This window comes from Suricata suricatta, chromosome 11 (assembly GCF_006229205.1).
Source record: "Suricata suricatta isolate VVHF042 chromosome 11, meerkat_22Aug2017_6uvM2_HiC, whole genome shotgun sequence".
Taxonomy (NCBI): Eukaryota; Metazoa; Chordata; class Mammalia; order Carnivora; family Herpestidae; genus Suricata; species Suricata suricatta.
Window position 1 is genome coordinate 89,289,401 of NC_043710.1, and position 20,130 is coordinate 89,309,530.

Consider the following 20,130-nt stretch of genomic DNA (forward strand, 5'->3'; position numbering starts at 1 on the left):
CTGTCTTCTTTCATTATTCATTTCTCAAGGAATTTTCATTGCTTATATAATGCGCTGAAATAGACCTTCCCCCCACATCTTGAAAAGTCCAAGTTATCTAGCAGAGAGATGTAATTTGAAGCAGGTGTGGGGTCCTGTTAAGGGTTCCCAGTTGCAGTCGGACTCCCACCATTCTATTCCTGTCCCTTGTTTCTAGTCCCAAACCTTTCTGCAACCAGTGTCTAATCCAAAATTCTCTACTGTATCCCCTGCCTTCTCAGGACAGGAGGAGAGACAAAAAGTAGAGATGGAGAGAGGGTCCAAGTCTGCCTCAAAAGAACAATACAGTTGGGGCACCTGAATATCTCAGTCAGTTAAGCATTCAACTCTTGATTTTGGCTCAGGTCATGATCTCATTGTTTGTGGGATCGAGCCCCAAGATATGCAGACAGCACAGAGCCCGCTTGGGATTCTCTCTCTCCCTCTCTCTCTCTGCCCCTCCCCCACTCATTCACGTGGTCTCTCTCTCTCTTTCTGTCTCTAAAAAATAAACGTTAAAAAAGGAGACACTTTTTATCAAATTGTAGAGCTGACATAAGGTGATTAACATAAGGAAAATAATACAGGTTTAGAGCATAAACTGGTATCAGATAATCTTGGGTTCAAACTTCAGATCCATCACTGACCAGTAATATGGTTTGGGGCAAGTAACTTAACCTCTCTGAGCGCAAGCTAACTTCACTGTAAAGTGAGGTTTAAATAAGGTAATGCATATAAAATGCTTAATGTAGTGTCTACTGGAAAGCATCAGTGAATGACAGCTCTTAGTATCCACTCGTCCCTAAGCTCTGTGACAAGAGAAGCCTATTTCACCCCTGTGTCTTCAGGTGGTTTCTGGCAAACCTTTAGCTGTGATGGAGAGAGTATGGATGGACAAGCAATACAGCAGGAAGCTCACGGAACTGTCAGTAAACTTTCTTTTCTGGAAAAAAAAAAAAGGTATGTTTTGAGTAGGAGTCAAAGATGAGTAAGACCCTCTCCCTTTCTTCTGATTGTTGGTAGGTCAGGTAGGGTCCTTCCAGAGGTGGACACTGAGACAAAGATTAGAGAGCAAGGAGTTTATTTGGGGAAGAGGACTACCAGTAGGATGACAGAAGCGTGGGAGAGAAAGGAAGGAAGATGAGAAAGGGTGGGTTGTGGGTCCCCGGCATTTAATCCCATCAGGGAATTTGGGAAATGATGGCACAGGACACATCTCAGAGTTATACCATGCGAGGAGCAAGGAAGTCGGTATACTTAGCTACTAACTCTCCATTTAGCATTGGTTACAATCTGCTTCTGGGAACATTTAAAAGGATGGACATGCACTAGAACCCTCAAGGTCTATACCGAAGCTTTCCTAAGGGAGTTTCCAAGCAACTACCTGGCACAGGCATCCACAACAAACGACACTAGCCTCCTGGAACCTACTCGTCATATGGCCTAAGCAGTGCCGCCAGTAAAACTGCAGCCAGGATCTCCTGGAGAGAGTCTGCTCTTCCTCTGGGCCCCCCCTCAAAATTGTTCCTCTATACACAGATTGGAGCAGTTCCTAAATGTGTTATATTGTCACCCAAGTCCAAAAAGGTCTACCATTAGGGTAGCTTTGAGTGGTAGCAAAGACAAGTCATGTGTTCCCAAACCTGGTGTGGATGTCCTGGCATCCTTCAGACACCAGGCCTCCTGGAAACTTCACTGAGGTTGTGGACCCTGGAATCATTTTACATTTGTTTCTTCCCCTTTGTTAAGTGATCCAATTAACATAATGCCCTCAAAATAGGGGAACTTTGTGGTGTTAAGTATACAGTGTTTTGGGCAATAGTTTGAGGCTGCTGTGGGAAAATATCCTGAAGATTCCAGAAGCCCTAGTCTAGAGAGCACTGTAGACATTACCTTAAATCATTCAGGGGTCCTAACAAGGGTTCTTACAGCCGTACCCTTGGTCTCAGACTTTTATTTTTTTTTAATGAAAAGTTTTTTGTTTAATGTTTTTTCATTTTTGAGAGAGAGACAGACAGACAGACAGAGTGTGAGTGGGGGAGGTACAGAGAACGAGGGAGACACAGAATCTGAAGCAGGCTCCAAGCTCTGAGCTGTCAGCACTGGCATTTAATAACAGCCGGACGTAGGGCTGAAACCCATGGACCGTGAGATCATGACCTGAGACAAAGTCAGACCCTTAACGGACTGAGCCAACCAGCCATCCAGGCCTCAGACTCTTTTACCTTTGAGAATTTTTTTTTACCAGCTCGGAAAACTGGGAGTAAAGAGTTAATGTTTTCCAAACTAGCAAATCCTTGGGCTTCCAGATACCCTAGAGATCCTTCTTCTAAGTGCCATAGTTTCTCCTTTTGCTCATCTCTCTCTTCCTGTCCGTTGTCAGACGGTTAGAAGTAGCCAAATGGCACGTCAATCTTCTGTCTGGAATTCTCCTTAGTCCCATTTCTAAAAGTCTATTAGGTACCTTTTCTATCTTTTACATTTTCACAGGCGTTGTTTGCCAATTATTGTATCACACACACACAAAACAAAAGTTGCCCTCTCTTCAGCCTCTGATAACTGTTTTCTCACTGCCATCCCAGCGTCCAGCAACTGTTTGTCCTCCATTCCTCCAGTCTTTGCTAACAGCCCCTTTGGTGTTTTTCCAGCCTCTAACCACCAACTGGTCCAAGGGCAGAATTCCAGGAGCATGAGAGTGGAAGTTACAAGCCTCTTGAGGTTAGGCTCTGGGACAGCATTGCTTCTGCTACAGTTTCTTGTAGCAAGCTGCAGGGCCATCCCAGATTTAAGGAGTCTGGGGGAATTGACTCATCTTTTAACGGAAAGGGTTGTGAAATATTGTGACAGTGCTTTTCAATCCACAGCAGACATCTTTTTAAAAAATTTTTTTAATGTTTATATATTATTGAGACAGAGAGAAACAGAGCATGAGTGGGGGAGGGGCAGAGAGAGAAGGAGACACAGAATCCAAAGCAGGCTCCAGGCTCTGAGCTGTCAGCACAGAGCCCGACAGAGGTTCGAACCTACTAACTGTGAGATCATGACCTGAGCTGAATTCAGAAGCTTAGTCAACTAAGCCACCCAGGCGCCCCCACAGGAGACATCTTTATACTGATGTATGGATACATCTTTAGAATAAATTCCTAAGAGTAAACTTGCTGATGAGTCAAGTGCAAATATGTATTTGTGAAATGTTGCCAAGTCACCCTTCACAGAGGTTATACACATTTTGAAACTCACCAGCAACAGACGAGGATGCCAGATGAGGTTTCCCCAGATCTCACAACACTGTGTTTTCCAAATTATTTTCTCTTGATGGTATGACAGGTAAAAATGACATCTTCTTGTAGTTTTAATTTGTATTTTGCATATTGTGAGTGAGATTGGGCATATTTTATTAAGAGCCAATTGTATTTTCTTTTCTTGAAACCAGTGGTCATATGTTTGCCATTTTGCCATTTTCCATTTGGTTTGTAGGTATGATACATCCTCTTTCAATGCACTTAAGAACTTGCAAATGCTAGTAGTGGGATATGTGGATACCAACTCTGGGACAGGTTCTCTGGAGTCTCTGAACTAAGATTTCTTACAAACTTGATTTTGGTCTTGCTGAGAGTAACAAATGTTCTCCCTTAGGAAGGGCCATTAGTATGCGGAGACCATAAATGAGATCTAAGGAAATATGTAGTTCTCTAGCTGGAGAAGACCGAAGTTTCTAGATATTTTCCCCCAAATCTCACTGCCCCCAAAGGAGAAAATCAGGTGGGAGAGAATCCTGAGTCCTAAGTCTGGAAGGACTCAGGTGCTTTCAGTTTCCTAAAAGGCACTAATGGAGAACTGATCCTAAAGATCCCTCCCCTGCACCCCCCAACCCCTGCCCGCCCCCATATGTGTTGTAACTGATTCCTATAGCTCTTGGGCTCTGGTATGAAGAGCTCTGCATTGAAGCAGAATGCCTATGTTTGAGTCTAGTGGCTTTGGACAAGTGTCTTCCCCTTCATTTCAGTTTCTTCACCTGTAAAAGGAGGGTGATATTACCTGTTTTGAAGCTCAACTATGAAAACAATTTGGAAAGCTAATATATAAAAATATACGCTATTATGATGTTTACCTAGAGGTTCTACATGCCATCCAGGATCCAAGGCAGGATGTGGAAACTCAGTGATTCCAAACCATCATTGCCTGGAGGACACCACCATATTTCTCAAGTTGAGATACTATGTACTCCTGCCTAACTTCTTCTAGTGCTACCATGAGTAGACAGACTTGAGGGTAAGGGCACAGTTCTCCAGGCTTCCAAGTGTATCCAAGACCCCAGGCACCGGCTGCAAGTTCAGGGACACCCTAGGATCACTTTTACTTCAGATCAGCTGGCTACAAATTAGAGGGCTCTCATGACCACCATCAGGTTCAGTAATTTGCTGGAATAACCCAGAGAACTCAGGACTTATGATTACAGTTTTATTATAATGAAAGGATACAAATTAGAATGAACCAGAGGAAGAGATACATATGGCAGAATCTAGATGTGAGAGGGTTCCAAATGCAAACTTCGGATCCTCAAGAATGGGCCTCCCTCCTGGCACTGATGTGTGTTAACACACAGAGTGTTGCCAAGCCAGGAGGCTCATCCACATGCCTTGTGTATTCAAGGCACAGCAAGGAAGCCAATGTGACTGGAGGTTGGAGGCAGTAATGAGAGATGAGGTCAGAGAGGTAACTGAAGAAAGCAGGAAGACCACTTAAGCAGTCCTTGAAATAATCTAGCAAGAGATGATAGTGACTTGGAATGGCAATGAAAGCTGTAAGAGGTCATATTTTGAATAATTTGGTAGACCTAGCAGGATTGGCTGATAGCTTGGACATAGAGTGAGAGAGAGTCAATGATAAGGATGCCTGGGTGGCTCAGTCGGTTAAGCGTCCGACTTTGGCTCAGGTCATGATCTCACAGTTCGTGGGTTCGAGCCCTGTGTCAGGCTTTGTGCTGACAGCTTGGAGCCTGGAGGCTGCCTCAGATTCTGTTACTCCTTCTCTCTCTGTCCTTCCCCTGCTCATCCTCTGTCTCTGTCTCTCAAAAACTGAATAAACATTAAAAAATGAAAAAAAAAGAGTCGATGACAATGCCATGGCTTTTGGCCTTTGAGCAGCTGGAATGATGAGGGAGACTGGAAGCAACAGGCTTGGAGGAGAAGATCAGAAGCTGTTTCACACATTCACCTTGAGAAGCCCATTAGGTGTCCGTGTGGAAATGTCAAGTAGGCAGCGTGTTACATGCATGTGCAGTTTGGAAGAGAGGCCTGGCCTAGAGATGTAAATTTGAAAGCCATCAGCATACGGAGAATTATTTAAAACTATGAGACTGGAGATCACCAAGGAAATGAGTATAGATGAAAAGGACAAGAAGTCTAGGAACTGGTTCGGAGGCACTAGCAAAGGAGACTCTGAAGGAGCAATAAATGTGGTACGAGGAAAACTAGGAATCAGGAAGAGTGTAGTGTTCTGAGAGCAAAGTGATGAAAACATTGGAAAGAAGAAGGGGAGATCAACAGTGTCAAATACGGCTGCCTGTTCAGGTAAGATGAAAATCAGATTGTGCTATAGAACTTGGCAATGTGGGGTGCCTGGGTGGCTCAGTCGGTTAACCATCTAACTTCAGCTCAGGTCATGATCTCACAGCTCATGGGTTCCAGCCCTGCGTTGGGCTCTGTGTTGACAGCTCAGAGCCTAGAGCCTGCTTCCAATTCTGTGTCTCCCTCTCTCTCTGCCCCTTCTCCTCATGATCTCTCTCTTTCTTTTAAAAAAATAAACATTAACCAAAAAACCTTAGCAACGTGGAAGGCATCACTGACCTTGACAAGAGCAGTTTCATTGAATTTGTGAGGGATCGAAGCCTGACTGGAGTTGGTTCAAGAAAGACTTTGTGGGGGTGTGTGGCGCCTGAGTGGCTCAGTCGGTTGAACTGAACGTCCAACTTCAGCTCAGGTCATGATCTCATGGTTCGTGAGTTTGAGCCCTGCCTCAGGCTCTGTCCTGACGGCTCAGAGCCTGGAGCCTGTTTCAGATTCTATATCTCCCTCTCTCTCTATTCCTCCCCCACTCATGCTCTGTCTCTCAAAAATAAATAAAGAAAAGAAAAAAGGAAAAAAAGAAAGAGTTTGGCAGGGGGCAGGAGGAAGGAGACAGGAATTGAACATGAAATACTGAAACAATTTTGAGAAGCTTTACTTAAGAGGGGAGGAGAGGGTGGATCATTCCTGGAATGGTAGTGTGAGGAGCTCTGCGGATCCTCTCTCCAGTGAAACAGCCATGACTGGTGAAAATTATTTCTTCAGAAACAATCTTTCAGTCTAAATTGTCCTAAGGGCATCTAGCAAGCAAAGAAATATTTATTCAAGAAAAGTGTATTAGATCTCAGTTTGAACAGGGAGAATCTGTGGCACTTAAGCCACAACGCCCCTCCCCCTCTTGACCACTCTTCCATCTCAGCTGGACAGAGACTGCATGGCAGCAGTGGCCGTGATGACAGGGCTTCCTTTCTTCCCAGCTCCCAGTCACGGACTGTGTTATCTCACTGTGCAGGGCAGGCCACAGCACTTTCCATACCTTCAAGCTCTGTGTGGCAGAGGTGAAATTCCAGGAAAGGGCTGCCAAGAGGCTGGAGTCTCTTCCTTCACCTGGCCCCCTTGTGTAGGTAGGTCAGAGGCTCTACCCAGGCAGGATTGGCCTACAACACGGGGGCCCTTATCACTCACAGACCAGAGGTTCAACATGGCTAGAGGCAAGCCAAGAAGATCAGATGGTTACTGCCTCCCCCCCACCCCTGGCCCTGTGCCCTGCAGGGGCAGGCTGCTCTGAAATACTTGGACCACTGTCTCTGCCACACAATAGTGTAAAGACTTGGCCCAGGGGGAGAGATGGGCCATGAAAACATAGAGTGCCAAGGTTTTCACCAAGGGAGCTCACTTTATGTGAACCACAGTGTGGGGAAGTTCAAGCCTAAGGGCACTTTAGAAAACAATGGAGATTTTGGTGGTAAGCGACTAAAAGGCTGGCAGCTCCAGGAGGACAATAAGCTAAATTGTAAGCCACGTTTACCAGAGAGAACTGGGAAAAGAGTCAGCTAAGAACAGTACTCCTGGGGGCAGGACAAACCTCAAAAACTTGCCTCAAAAACTACCCCTCTAGGGGGAGCCTGGCTGGGTCAGTCAGTGGAGCATGTGTCTCTTGATCTCAGGGTTGTGAGTTCAAGCCCCACACTGGGTGTAGAGATTACTTAATAAAATCTTAAACACACACACACACACACACACACACACACACACACACACAAACTACCCCTGCAAAGAGGACCAGATTTAACTGGTTCCGACTGTGGGACAATATATGCCCCACTCCTTCATAGAAAACAGTAGACCAATCAGCTGGCAATTAGTGGAACCTAACTGTCAAGTGTGAATATAGATGTGAAAATCTTAAAAAGATAAAAATGCTAATAAACTGAATCCAGCAACATACATAAGGGATATTCTAACCAAATTGGATGTATCCCCCAAATACAAAGATGTTTAAACATCTGAAAGTTCATTAATATAATTCACCATATCAGTAAAGGACAAAAAGCACATGATCATCTCAATAGAAGCTGAAGAAGTATTTGACAATATCCAACACTCCAATATCCCTTCATGGCAAAAATATTCAACAAACTAGGAATAGTAGAGAATGTCCTTAACTTGATAGAGGACATGTACCAAAAACTCACAGATAACATCATTAATGGTGAAAGACTGAATACTTTTCCCCTTACCATCAGAAATAAGATAAGGAAATAAGATAATTACCTCTAGCCAAGGTAATTAGGCAAGAAAATGAAGTAAAGACATTCAGATTGGAAAGGAAGAAGTAAAATATCTCAATTTTTAGATGACATGATCTTGTATAGAAAATCATGAAGAGTTCACTAAAAATTATCAGGATAAACAATCTCAACAAGGTTGCAGGCTACAAGATCAATTACGTACATCAGTAGGATTTCTAGATACTAGCAATGAACAATCTGAAAATGAAATTGAGAAAATAATTCCATTTGGAGTAGCATCAAAAAGAACAAACTACCTAGGGATATATTTAACCACAAGAAGTATAAAACTTACACTCTGAAAACCATGAAACTTATTGAGAGGAATTAAAGAAAGCCTTAATAAATGGAAAGATATTCTATGTTCATTGATTGGAAGATTTAATACTGTTGAGATGGCAAATTGATGTACAGATCCATTGCAATCACTATCAGATATTTGCTGACTTTTTTGAGGGGCAGGGAGGAGCACAAATTAACAAGCTGAAGCTAAGATTCATATGGATGTACAAGGGACCAAGGATAGAAAAAACAATCTTGAGTTTGAATAAAATTGGAGGACTCACTCTTCACAATTTCAAAACTTACTATAAAGCTACAGTAATGAAGACAGTGTGATTATGGCAAAATGATAGATCAATGGAATAGAATTGAGAGTCCAGGGGTGCTTGGGTAGCTCAGTGGGTTGGGCATCCAACTCCTGATTTTGGCTCAGGTCATGATCCCTGGGTTGTGGGATCAAGCCCCATCTAGGGCTCTGCGCTGAGTGTGGAGCCTGCTTAGGGTTCTCTCTCTCTCTCTCTCTCTCTCTCTCTCTCTCTCTCTCTCTCTCTCTCTCTCTCCCCCTCTGCCCCCCTCCCCTTCTCACACTCTCTTGCTCTTTCTAAAATAAATAAATAAACAAATGAATAAAATTTGACAAATAAACCTTACATTTACAATCAATTGATATTTGACAAGGAGGTGGGCAAAACAATTTAATTGAGAAAGAACTGTTTTCCCCACAAACAGTGTCAGGACAACTGGATATCCAGATGCCAAAAAAAAAAAAAAAAAGTTGGACCTCTACCTCATTTAACACGAGACAAACAAAGGCATCAGATAATCTAGTCGTGCAGGAAAGTGAGAGAATGAATGAGAGAAATACAATGTTGAACCAAATCAAGGGGCCACTTGAGGTCAGCAATCACCATTTAAGTGATAGGCAGACCATTCATTCTGATTTGTGGTTTTCTCCAACCACAAGCAGGTACGCACCAGCATGGTGCATGACGCAGAGGCAGACAACTGGATTCAAGCAGGATTGTGATTTTGTCAATGAGTGCTACAAGACAGAAAGGAGCAAGCGAATGAAATATAACAGCCCTCATTTACAAGGGCTGAAGCTGCAAGCCTGGGACAGCCAGGGTTGACTAGGAGCAAGAAGGTTTACAGAAGGATCAGAGAAGAAACAGGGATGTAGGGAGTTTTTCTGATCACTGATTACAAACACTAGAGGACACAGGAGGAGTTTGAAGGAATGAGTAATGGATCAGAAAAGAGAATTTACAGTGTCTCAGGGTTATTAATTTCCAAGGCATTTAAGATGTCCTTATATTCTTGTGAGGAGTGACTTAAACACGGAAAAGGGTGTGATGAAGTTCATTCTGATAGTCCCAAGTCTGAAAGCAAGGCTGTCACTGTTGTATTGGGTCAGGACTTGGGGTGGGAGCAGCTATCTTCTATTTTATTTTTAAGTTTATTTTTCCACCTTTAGAGAAAGAGAAAATGGATGGACGCACATGCACACACACACACACACACACACACACACACACACACAAGTGCATGCTCTTGCCTGTGCAAGTTGGGGAGGGGCAGAAAGAGAGGGAAAGAGAGAAATCCCAAGCAGGCTCTATGTGCGATCAGCTATCAGCACAGAGCCCTATGGGACGTGGGGCTTGAACTCCCCAGTGAACCGTGAGATCATGACCGGAGCTGAAACCCAGAGTCAGATGCTAGATCAACTGAGCCACCCAGGAGCCCCAGCAGTTATCTTCTATTAAGTGCACTTCATCTTATCTTAACTCTGCTTCATACTTTCCTAAGGGGTAGGCATTATGTCCCCATTTGGGAACAAATGGACACAGTGCACCTTCCGTGTTACAGTGCCCACAAGTGCTAACAGCAGTGTGGCAGAGGGAAAATTACTGCGTTACTTCTTCCAACACTTCTTTTTAAATTAAGTGGGTCTTAAAAAGCAGAATTAGACCTGTCAACCCAAAGAACGGACTGATCATTGCCAGAGAGGGGGAGGGGGGAGAGGATGGGTAAAATGGGTAAAGGGGAGTGGCAGGTACAGGCTCCCAGGTATGGAATGGGTAAGTCACGGCAGTAAAAGGCACAGCGTAAGGAACACAATCATACTGTAATAGTGTTGGAGGGTGACATACGGTAGCTATACTTGCAGTGAGCACAGCATAATGTTTAAACTTGTGGAATCACTATGCCATATACCTGCAACTAACGTAACATATGTCAACTAAATAAAAAATTAATTAAAATAAATAAAAATTTAAAAATTAATTAATTAAAAAATAGCTGAGTTTATTTTGTTTTCTTAGATATAACAAAACGATCATTTTTTTGATGGGAAAACAAAAATAACAGCAAAATGAAAAGCCAAAATTAGATAGAACCAGTCTTACACTCTGTTGCATAGTATTTCAACCCTTTTAAAAGTTAATAAACTGTATAGAAGCCCATTTTTCAATAAATTATTAATAAACTTTTTTTTCCCCTTAGGGCAGCTCTAGGTTTACAGAAAAATTGAACAGAAAGTATGGACAGTCCTCCTCACCCTGCAGTTTCCTCTATCACTAACGTCTTGCTTTCCTGTGGCACATTTATTATAATTGATGAACTGGTCCTGGTACATTACTATCAATTACAGGCCATCGTTTACACTAGCATATGCTCTTTATGTCCTAGAATTGTATGGGTTTTGACAACTGTATCATATGGAATATTTTCACTGCCCTAAAAATCCTGTGCTCCGCCTATTCCATCCCTTCCTCCCTTCCTGCCCAACCTCTGGCAACCACCGTTCTTCTTTCCTCATTGTCTCTACTGTTTTGCCTTTTCCAAAACATCATATAGTTGGAATCATGTAGCTTTTCAGACTGGGGTCTCTCACTCAGCAGCATGCATTCCTCTGTGTCTTTTCATGGCTTGATAGCTCATTTCCTTTATTCGTTGAGTGGACGTACCAGTTTTTTGTTTTGGTTTGGTTTTTTCCATTCACCTATTGAAGGACTTCTTGGTTGCTTCCTGCTTTGGGCAGTTACAAATAAGGCTGTTGCAAACATTCTCATGCGGTGTTTGTGTGCACGTAAGCACCGCCGTTGGATCTCCGTCGGATCTCGTGGGAAGACTATGATTAGATGATTAAGAGGTGGTACCATTGCCTTGAAATCCATTATTTCATATATTTTGTCTGGTTTTCTAGCTGCTTAAGATAGGAGGGTATGTCTAGTCCCTGTTACTCCATCTTCATTGATGGTGAAAGCCTGCCTGACACCATTCTAAGTGCTGGACTTATGAAAAGAGAACAAAATGGACACTCTTTGGCTTCAAAGAGCTTACATTCTAGAGGGGAGGGCAGACAATAACTACATGAAAGAAAGATAAATATGCATAAATAAATGATTTTGGGAAAAGTGTATTAAAATTTTTTTTTATTTATTTTTGAGAGAGAGAGAGAATGTGAGCAGGGAAGGAGCAGAGAGAGAGGGAGACACAGAATCTGAAGCAGACTCCAGGTTCTGAGCTATCAGCACAGAGCCTGATGTGCGGCTGGAACTCACAGACCATGAGATCATGACCTAAGCCAAAGTCAGACACTTAATAGACTGAGTCGCCCAGGTGCCCTGGAAAATGTGTATCGATAAAATAAGATGGTAAGGTGATAGATAAGCAGATAGAAAGGCATCTCTGGAGTGGCAATGTTTGAGGAGATAGATTATGAGAAGGAGGCTACCACTGGAAGAGAAGATAAGTGTTCTAAGACGAAGGATCTATGAGAACTCCAAAAGCCTCAAAACAGAAAGAAGCTTGACTTGTTTGATAGGACATATACAAGCCAGTGTGACTGGAGTGTGTGAGAGATGAGGTTGGTGAGGTAGATAGGTTGAGCTTAGGGTAAAAAAGGCCTTCTAGACCACTGTTCTAATTACCAATCACTGCATAACAAAATACCCTAGAAGTCAGTGGCACAAAACAACAACAATCATTAACTTTGTCCATGAATCTGGGGGTACCTGGGGTCAGCTAGGCAGTTCTTACTGGGGTCTCCCATGTAGATACAATCAAGCGGTGGCTGAAGCCAGGATTATTTTAGAGCTTCTGCATTCACATGTCTGGCTAGGAGACAACGGGAAGCTGGAACAATTCTGGCTCCTTGGCTATTTTTCTCCACGTGGATGTAGGGTAGCTCAATTTCTTACAAGGTGGCTAAAGGTTTTCAGAGCAAGAGAAACTGGCCGAAGCTTCAGGGTACTTCCAAACCTATCCTGAAAGTCACACAGTGTCCCTTCCATGTATCAGGTTCATGGAGGTAGTTACAAAGATTTACCCAAGTCCAAGGGGAGGGAAAACAGACTCACCTTCTTGTTGGAAGAGTGTCAAATAACATGTGAACGTGTTTTAAAGTCACCATGGTCATTGCAAAGGGTTTGGATTATATTTTTACAATAAAAAGCCACTGGCGTTTTTTTTTTTTTACCTTTTTTAAATGTTTGTTTATTTTTAAGAGCGAGAGCACCAGCAAGGGAGGGGTACAGAGAGAGGGAGACACAGAATCCGAGGAAGGCTCCAGGCTCTTAGCTGTCAGCACAGAGCTCAAGGCCAGGACTGAACTTGTGAACTGCAAGATCATGACCTGAGACAAAGTCAGACGTTCAACTGACTGAGCCACTCAGAAGCCCCCATTGGTGGGATTTTAACAAGGGAATGACATGTAATGATTTACAATTTTAAAAGACTGTTCCATCAAGATCACTAGATACAAAATAAACATGCAAGAATCAATTGTATTTGTACATACCAGCAAAAACAATTAGAAAATAAAATTTAAGAAATAATACCATTTATAAGAGTGTTCAAAAATATACTAACTATCCAGGGATAAATTCAACAAAATGTCTAAGACCTTTGTGTAGAAAACTATACAATTTTATTAAGAGAAACTAAAGACTAATGAAGGGATATCATGCCAAGAGTATATTCCAAGAGATATTATTTACTTTTTTAAAATTTTTCTTTTTTTTTCTTTCTTTCTTTTTTTTTTCTTTATTTTTCTTTCTTTTTTTTTTTTTTTTAGAAAGGGAGAGAGTATCAGCAGAGGAGAGAGGCAGACAGAGAGAGAATCTTAAGCAGGCCCCATGCTCAGTGCAGAGTCTGATGCAGGGCTTGATCCCAGTGGGGGGAGCCCAATGCAGTGTTCAATCCCACAACCCTGGGATCATGACCTGAGCCGAAATCAAGAGTCAGATACTCAACCAACTGAGCCACCAGGTACCCCAAGAGAAACGTTTTCAAGGACTATAAGATCAATTATTATAAAGGTGTTAGTTTTTCTCAAATTGGTCCATAGATTCAGTGCAATACCAATCAAAATACCTTGTCTTTTTCTGTAGAAAAATTCTAAAATTCTAATCCTAAAATGTATGTGGAAATATTAAGGATCAAGAATAGAAAGCTGCTCCTGAAAAAGGAGGAGGAAGGAAAGGAAGAGGAGGAGGAAGGACTTTCTCGACTTGACATAAGCCTTATTATAAAGCCAGTGTGACTCATTATGGTAGCAGTGTGATACGCAGCAGGGAACACGGAAAAATAGACAGACAAATAGACCAATGTAATAAAAGAGCCCAGAAACAGACCCATGCACATATGGACACTCAATTTAAGTCAAAGATAGCATTGCAAAGGGAGGAGGGAAAGGATGATCTCTCAAGAAAATGGAGCTGGAATAATTAGGTATCCACATGGAAAGAGGGAAGAGAAGAAGGGAGGGAAGAAGGTATATACTCTTGACCATATCGCTGGGAGACATGTACAAGAATGTTTGTAGCAGCATTATTCACAATATCCTAAATTAGAGACACCCAAAATTCAACAGTAGGATGGATAAATAAAATGTGACATATCGATAAGTATTTTACAGCAATGAAAATGAATGAACTGTAGTCTCATACAGGATAGATGACTCTTAATTAAAAACATAATACTGAATGAAAGAAGCCAGATATATGTGATTTCATTTACAAAAAAAATCAAAACCAGGAAAAAAATTTAGTGATGTAAGATACAATGGTAAAATTATTATTTTGGGGGGTTCAATAAGCAAAGATCTGTTTTTTTTGCATTGTCATATTTAAAATATAATGCAAAATTTTTAAATTAAAATTAAAAAAAATTTTAAAGGCCAGACTTCTGGCCTTTCTTGGAAGTTAGAAGCTTGGCAACACAGGCCTACATTCCTTTCTGGCAGTGCTTGGGTGGATAAGATATACAGTGATAAAATTATAAAGAAAGGCAAGTCAATATAGTGGTTATAAGGTTATGAGGGAGATAGGGGTTAACATTGGGAAGGGATTATGGGGCAAAACTTCTGGAGTGCTAGCAACATTCTATTTCTTTGACTTGATGGTGGCTATGCACTATTTGCTTTATAATAAATCATAGAGTAGTTGTACATATATGTTTCATGTACTTCCTCTATATTCTCTAAAAATGCTATATTTCGCAAGAAAAAAGTTTAAAAAACACCTTGGCTACTGTGTAAGCAGACAAGTGTGCAAGTAAGAAGTCCAGTTGTCCAGTAAAGACATGATGGAGGCTTGGACTAGAGTTGGGAAGTAGTCAGATTTAGGAAAGATTTCAGAGATAATAGGATTTGATGTGGAATTGAAGGGAAAAAAAGCTGAAACAGCAACCACACTGACAGTCATAAAACATAGCAAGGGAGTAAGTATATAATATAATTAACAAAGCTTTTGAAACGGAAAACATTAATGTGAAATGCTAAATTGTGTGAGTGGGTACTAGACGGGAAACTTTTGTCCAACTGATTAGGAGAGGCTTCAGAGAAGGGCACCTGGATGGCTCCGTTGGTTAAGCATCTGGCTTCAGCTCAGGTCATGATCTCATGGTTTTTGGGTTTGAGCCCTGCGTCAGCCTCTGTGCTGACAGCTTGGAGCCTGGAGTCTGCATCAGATTCTGTGTCTTCCTCTCTATCTGCTCCTCCCCTGCTCGTACTCTGTCTCTGTCTCTCAAAAATGAATAAATGTTAAAATTTTTTTTTTTTTTAAATGAGGGGCTTCAGAGAAAAGTTGGGAATACAAACACTGGACACAGATGAATATGCACTGTTCTTCAACAAATGGTGCTGGGAAAACTGGACAGCCACATGCAAAAGAATGAAACTGGACCACTTTCTTAAAATAAACTCCAAATAGATTAAGGACTTAAGTGTGAGAACTGAAACCATAAAACTAGAACAGAACATAGGCAGTAATTTCTTTGACATTAACCATAACAACATTGTTCTTGATATGTCTCTTAATGCAATGGAAACAAAAGCAAAAATAAACTACGGGGACTACAACAAAATAAAGTGAAGGAAATCATCAACAGAATGCAAAGGCTACTACTAAGTAGGAGAAGATATTTGCAAATGATACATCTGGAAAGGGTTCATATCCAGACTATATAAAGAACTTACACAACTCAAAACCAAAAAAACCCCACAACTAATCCTTTACAACATGGGCACAGGACCTGAACAGACATTTTTCCAAAGAAAATATACAGATGGCCAACATATACATGATGATGAAAAGATACTCAACATCACTAATCATCAGGGAACTGGAAATCAAAACCACAATGAGATATCACTTTATACCTGTCTGAACGGCTAGAATAAAAAAGACTAGAAGGGCGCCTGGATGGCTCGGTCAGTTAGTCCGACTTCAGCTTAGGTTATGATCTCACTGTCTGTGAGTTCAAGCCCTGAGTCAGGCTCTATGCTGACAGCCTGCTTCGGAATCTGTGTCTCCCTCTCTCTCTCTACCCCTCCTCCACTTGCACTCTGTCTCTCTCTCTCAAAAATAAACATTAGGGGTGCCTGGGTGGCTCATTTAGTTTTAGGTGCCTGACTTAGGCTCAGGTCATGATCTTACAGTTTGTGGGTTCAAGCCCCACGTTGGGCTCTGTACTGACAGCTTGGAGCCTCAAGCCTGCTTCGATTCTGTGTCTCTCTGCATCTCTGCCCTTTCCCTGCTCACACTTGCTTGCTCGCTCACTTGTTCTCTCGCTCTCAAAAATAAACATTAAAAATTGTTTTTTTACATTTATTTATTTTTGAGAGACAGAGACAGAGAACAGGGGAGGGGCAGAGAGAGAAAGAGACACAGAATCCAAAGCAGGCTCCAGGCTCTGAGCTAGAGGTCAGCACAGAGCCCAACGCAGGGCTCGAACCCACGAATTGTAAGATCATGACCTGAGCCACAGTTGGATGCTCAACAGACTGACCCACCAAGGAGCCCCTAAAAATTTTTAAAAATAAACATTAAAAAATTAGAATAAAAAGACAAGAAATAAGTGTTGATGAGGATATGGAAATAAAGGAACCCTCATGCACTGTTGGTGGAAATGTAAATTGGTATAGCCGCTGAGAAAAATGGTATGGAATTTCCTCAAAAAATTAAAACAGAAATATATGACCTAGTAATTCCACAACAGGGTACTTACCCAAAGAAAAATGAAAACACTAATTTGAAAATTTATATGCACGTTATGCTTATTTAAGCATTATTTATAATAGCCAAGATATGGAAGCAACCCAAGTGTCCATCGACAGATGGATTGATAAAGAATGGATATACAATGAAATATTACTCAATCATAGAAAGGATGAGATCTTGCCCTTTGTGACCACATGGATAGACCTAGACAGTACAATACTAAGTGAAGTCCAAGACAAATAGCATATGACTTCACATATATTTGGAATCCAAACAACAAACCAAACAAACAAGCAAACAAAAAGCAGAAACAAACTCATAAGTACAGAAAACCAAGTGATAATTGCTGGAGGGAGGTACGTAAGGAAATGCACCAGATGTAGGGGAAGGGAGGAAGATTCAGGCTTCTAGTTATGGAATGAACAGGTCATGAGAATAAAAGATACAGCATAGGGAAGATAATCAATGGGGGAGGGGGTGAGAATGAAAAGTTGAGAAAACAAATACTGGACATAGGTTGTGGAGGAAACGGAAAAGGGGATGATACAATCAAACAGAGGTAGTTGACAGTTTACAGGCAGATTACTGTGTAGTGTTCTGAACTCTTTTGCACATTATTTTGAGACGTTGCTTACATTATCTCTCAAATAGGCTTTTAATCTACTCATGCTATCATTTGAGTCCACAATGAAAGGTGTAGTACCCTACTTCCAACACATTCTAGAAATTCTGATTGAACTATGAAGCCTTGAACAGGTACATCACACAGCTCCTGGAGTCCAGGACCAGCCATGCTCAGCCAGCATGACAAACACATGATTCAGGTTGCCTATGCAGCAATACCTCCATACTGTGTAGTACATATTAATAGCTTTTATGTTATTGAATTAATTTTAACCTCAGGATGTTACTTGAAATTTTATTTTTGATGCCTTTTTTCATTGGATAGACTGATGAGCTGTGGGAATAAAGGGGGGAATATAGAAATAATGTCTAGAAACAGAAGTTTGTGGGAAGGGAGACTTCCCAGTCAACCTACTTTATCTAGGAAGGCTTCCTGCATGAGTCAGAGTTGATTTGAGAATCATCCAGAATTAACAATAGAAGGAGGAAGGATCTTTTTCAGGCTTGTGGGAAAATGAGAGCAGGATAAGCAGTGATTTTAAAACTCTTCAGAGTCTCTGATTTAGGCATGACTCCCTTTCATACACATTGAATATCTTATGACATTAAAAAATATACTGTTGGGCTGAATGAGAGTGATTTTGCTTTGACAGGTGTTTGAGATACCATGGGAGCCCTTAAAAGAACTGAAAGTGAAGACACTGAAAGCTAGTGGTGGAGAGAAAGCAACCAAGGGAGGGTTTCTATTAACTAACCTACAGTGGTCCTCCTTATCCACAGAGGATTGGCCCAAGACCCCCAGTGGATGCCTGAAAGCACACACAGTCCCCAACTCTACATGTACTATGTTCTTTCACATACATACATACCTATGATAACGTTTCATTTCTAAATTAGCCATGGTTAGAGAGATTAACAAGAGCCCAATTATAACAATGTATTGTAATAAAAATTATGTGAATGTGGTTCCTCTCTCTCTCAAAATACCTTACTATACTGTACTCACCCTTCCTGCGATGATGTGAGATGAGAAATTGCCTATGCGATGAGATGAAGAGAAGCATGAGATGAAGAGAAGCGACTGACACAGGCATTGTGAGGCAGCCTTAGGCTACTATTGACCTTCTGGTCATAAATCAGGTTGATCTGCTTCCTGAGTGCCTTTGGCATTGGTAACTGAAACCCTGAAAGTGAAATCACGAATAAGAGGGGACTGTTGTATAGCCAAAATGAGATAATAGCTAATGTTCATCTAATGTGTACTGTTTACCAGGCACCCTTCGAAGGGCTTTACCTCTATCAGCCCATTTCATTTTCACGGCAGTGCTGTGAGGTCATCCCCATTTTATAAATGAAGAAACCAAGGTACTGAGAGATTACTCAGCTAAATTGACTGAGTTTGCACAACTGGAATTTGAAGCCAGGCATTCTGACTCTAGAATCCATATTCTTCGCCAAGGTGTCTGACTCTATCTTTTTCTTAGAATAAGAGGGAAAGATAGCATAAATTCTGGAACTTCTTTATGATTTGTCATACTGTAAACTATGGTGGTTTTTTTTTTTAAATATGAAACATAGAGGCAGTTCTCTCCTCTACTTCATCCCTATTGCTATTCCTTTGGCTTTCTAACCATGTTATTCTCTAGGGTGATCCTAGAGTGTAGCTAACCTCAGTTCTATTTTATTATTATTTTATTTTATTATTTTTTAGCAGTCTCCACCACCGGGCTTGAACTCACCACCCTGAGATCAACATCTGGGCAGAAATCAAGAGTGGATACATGAGAGACTAAGCCACTCAGGCACCCCTTCAGCTTTTTTATTTTTTTTAACCTAACATATATTTGCTTTAAAAAAAATTCCACATACTTGAAAAAGATCCGCTGAGGTTTTTAAGTTAAGGACTCAAGATAAATAATCAGATACTTGGCTTTGAAGATTATTGAAATACCTTACAGCTACTATTGGATTCGGCGTGCTAGTGTTCATTAAACTGCCGCACTTTGCGGAGTATTCAGGAACGGCTGATAACTAATTACTAGAGGTCATAAACGCTGTCATACTTGACAGTCTTCTAACTCCTTACACTCTGGAGTGTGAAATGCAGCAGGAAAACGAGGCAGCTTCCAAATTAGGGAAGATGGAGAATGATATTGGAAAGTAACTTTTCCGCCGGGCTCCAGAGTTCCTACATATTTAATAAGCTACAAACGACAAACGCGATAAAGACATCTAAGCTTTTCCACACAGGGTCACACCTACCCAGGCTAACTGGAAAACAGATCTTAACTGGAGCCAGAGTTGCTGTTCCTCAAATAACGCGCAAGGGTTTCCTGAAAAGCCACAGCGAACCAACTCTAACCCTGGTCCACAACCCCTTTTTAAAGCCTCCCCCAGAAATGCTCTCCTTCAGCCTCGGCGCTGGCGGGATGAGCCCTCCGCAGGTTTCCCCAGTCTCCGCCCTGGACGTCAGCCTCGGCGCCCCGAAGCCAGCTCAGGAGGGGAGGCCGACTGGAGGGAGAGAAGAGAGCGAGAGAGGGAAATGGTCAAGTCCTCCTTAACTCTGGGCCCCTTCGCGGGCCTCACCCCTCCTCCCGGGGGCTGAGATTGGAGAGGAAGTGAGAAGGCTCCAATCTGTTCCTCACACCAGCGCCCTCATGCCCCCACCCTTCTCCGCAGCTCGGGGCTTCGGCGCGCCTCATCCCCGCCCCTCACCCCGCGAGAGGAGCGGGCGGCGCGGTAGGGCTCGCGGAGAGAGGCCGGGGGAAGCGGACGGTCTCCGCTCGGCGGCAGGGGCCCGCAGCCGCCCGTCCGCAGGCGAGCCAGGCCCGAGGGCAGCCCCGG

At 42.1% G+C, this 20,130-nt stretch overlaps 1 long non-coding RNA gene across 2 annotated transcripts; it reads right to left on the reverse strand.

Moving 5' to 3' along the window:
- Positions 1-6,243: 6,243 nt before the first annotated feature.
- Positions 6,244-20,124, reverse strand: LOC115271675. Of its 2 annotated transcripts, XR_003900054.1 has the most exons (5): positions 20,002-20,124; positions 19,549-19,797; positions 18,293-18,470; positions 6,622-6,742; positions 6,244-6,385 (listed from the first exon to the last, which is right to left on the reverse strand). It is a non-coding gene; the product is annotated as an uncharacterized LOC115271675 (long non-coding RNA). The 2 variants fall into 2 exon arrangements; XR_003900055.1 differs by lacking the exon at positions 6,622-6,742.
- Positions 20,125-20,130: the final 6 nt, after the last annotated feature.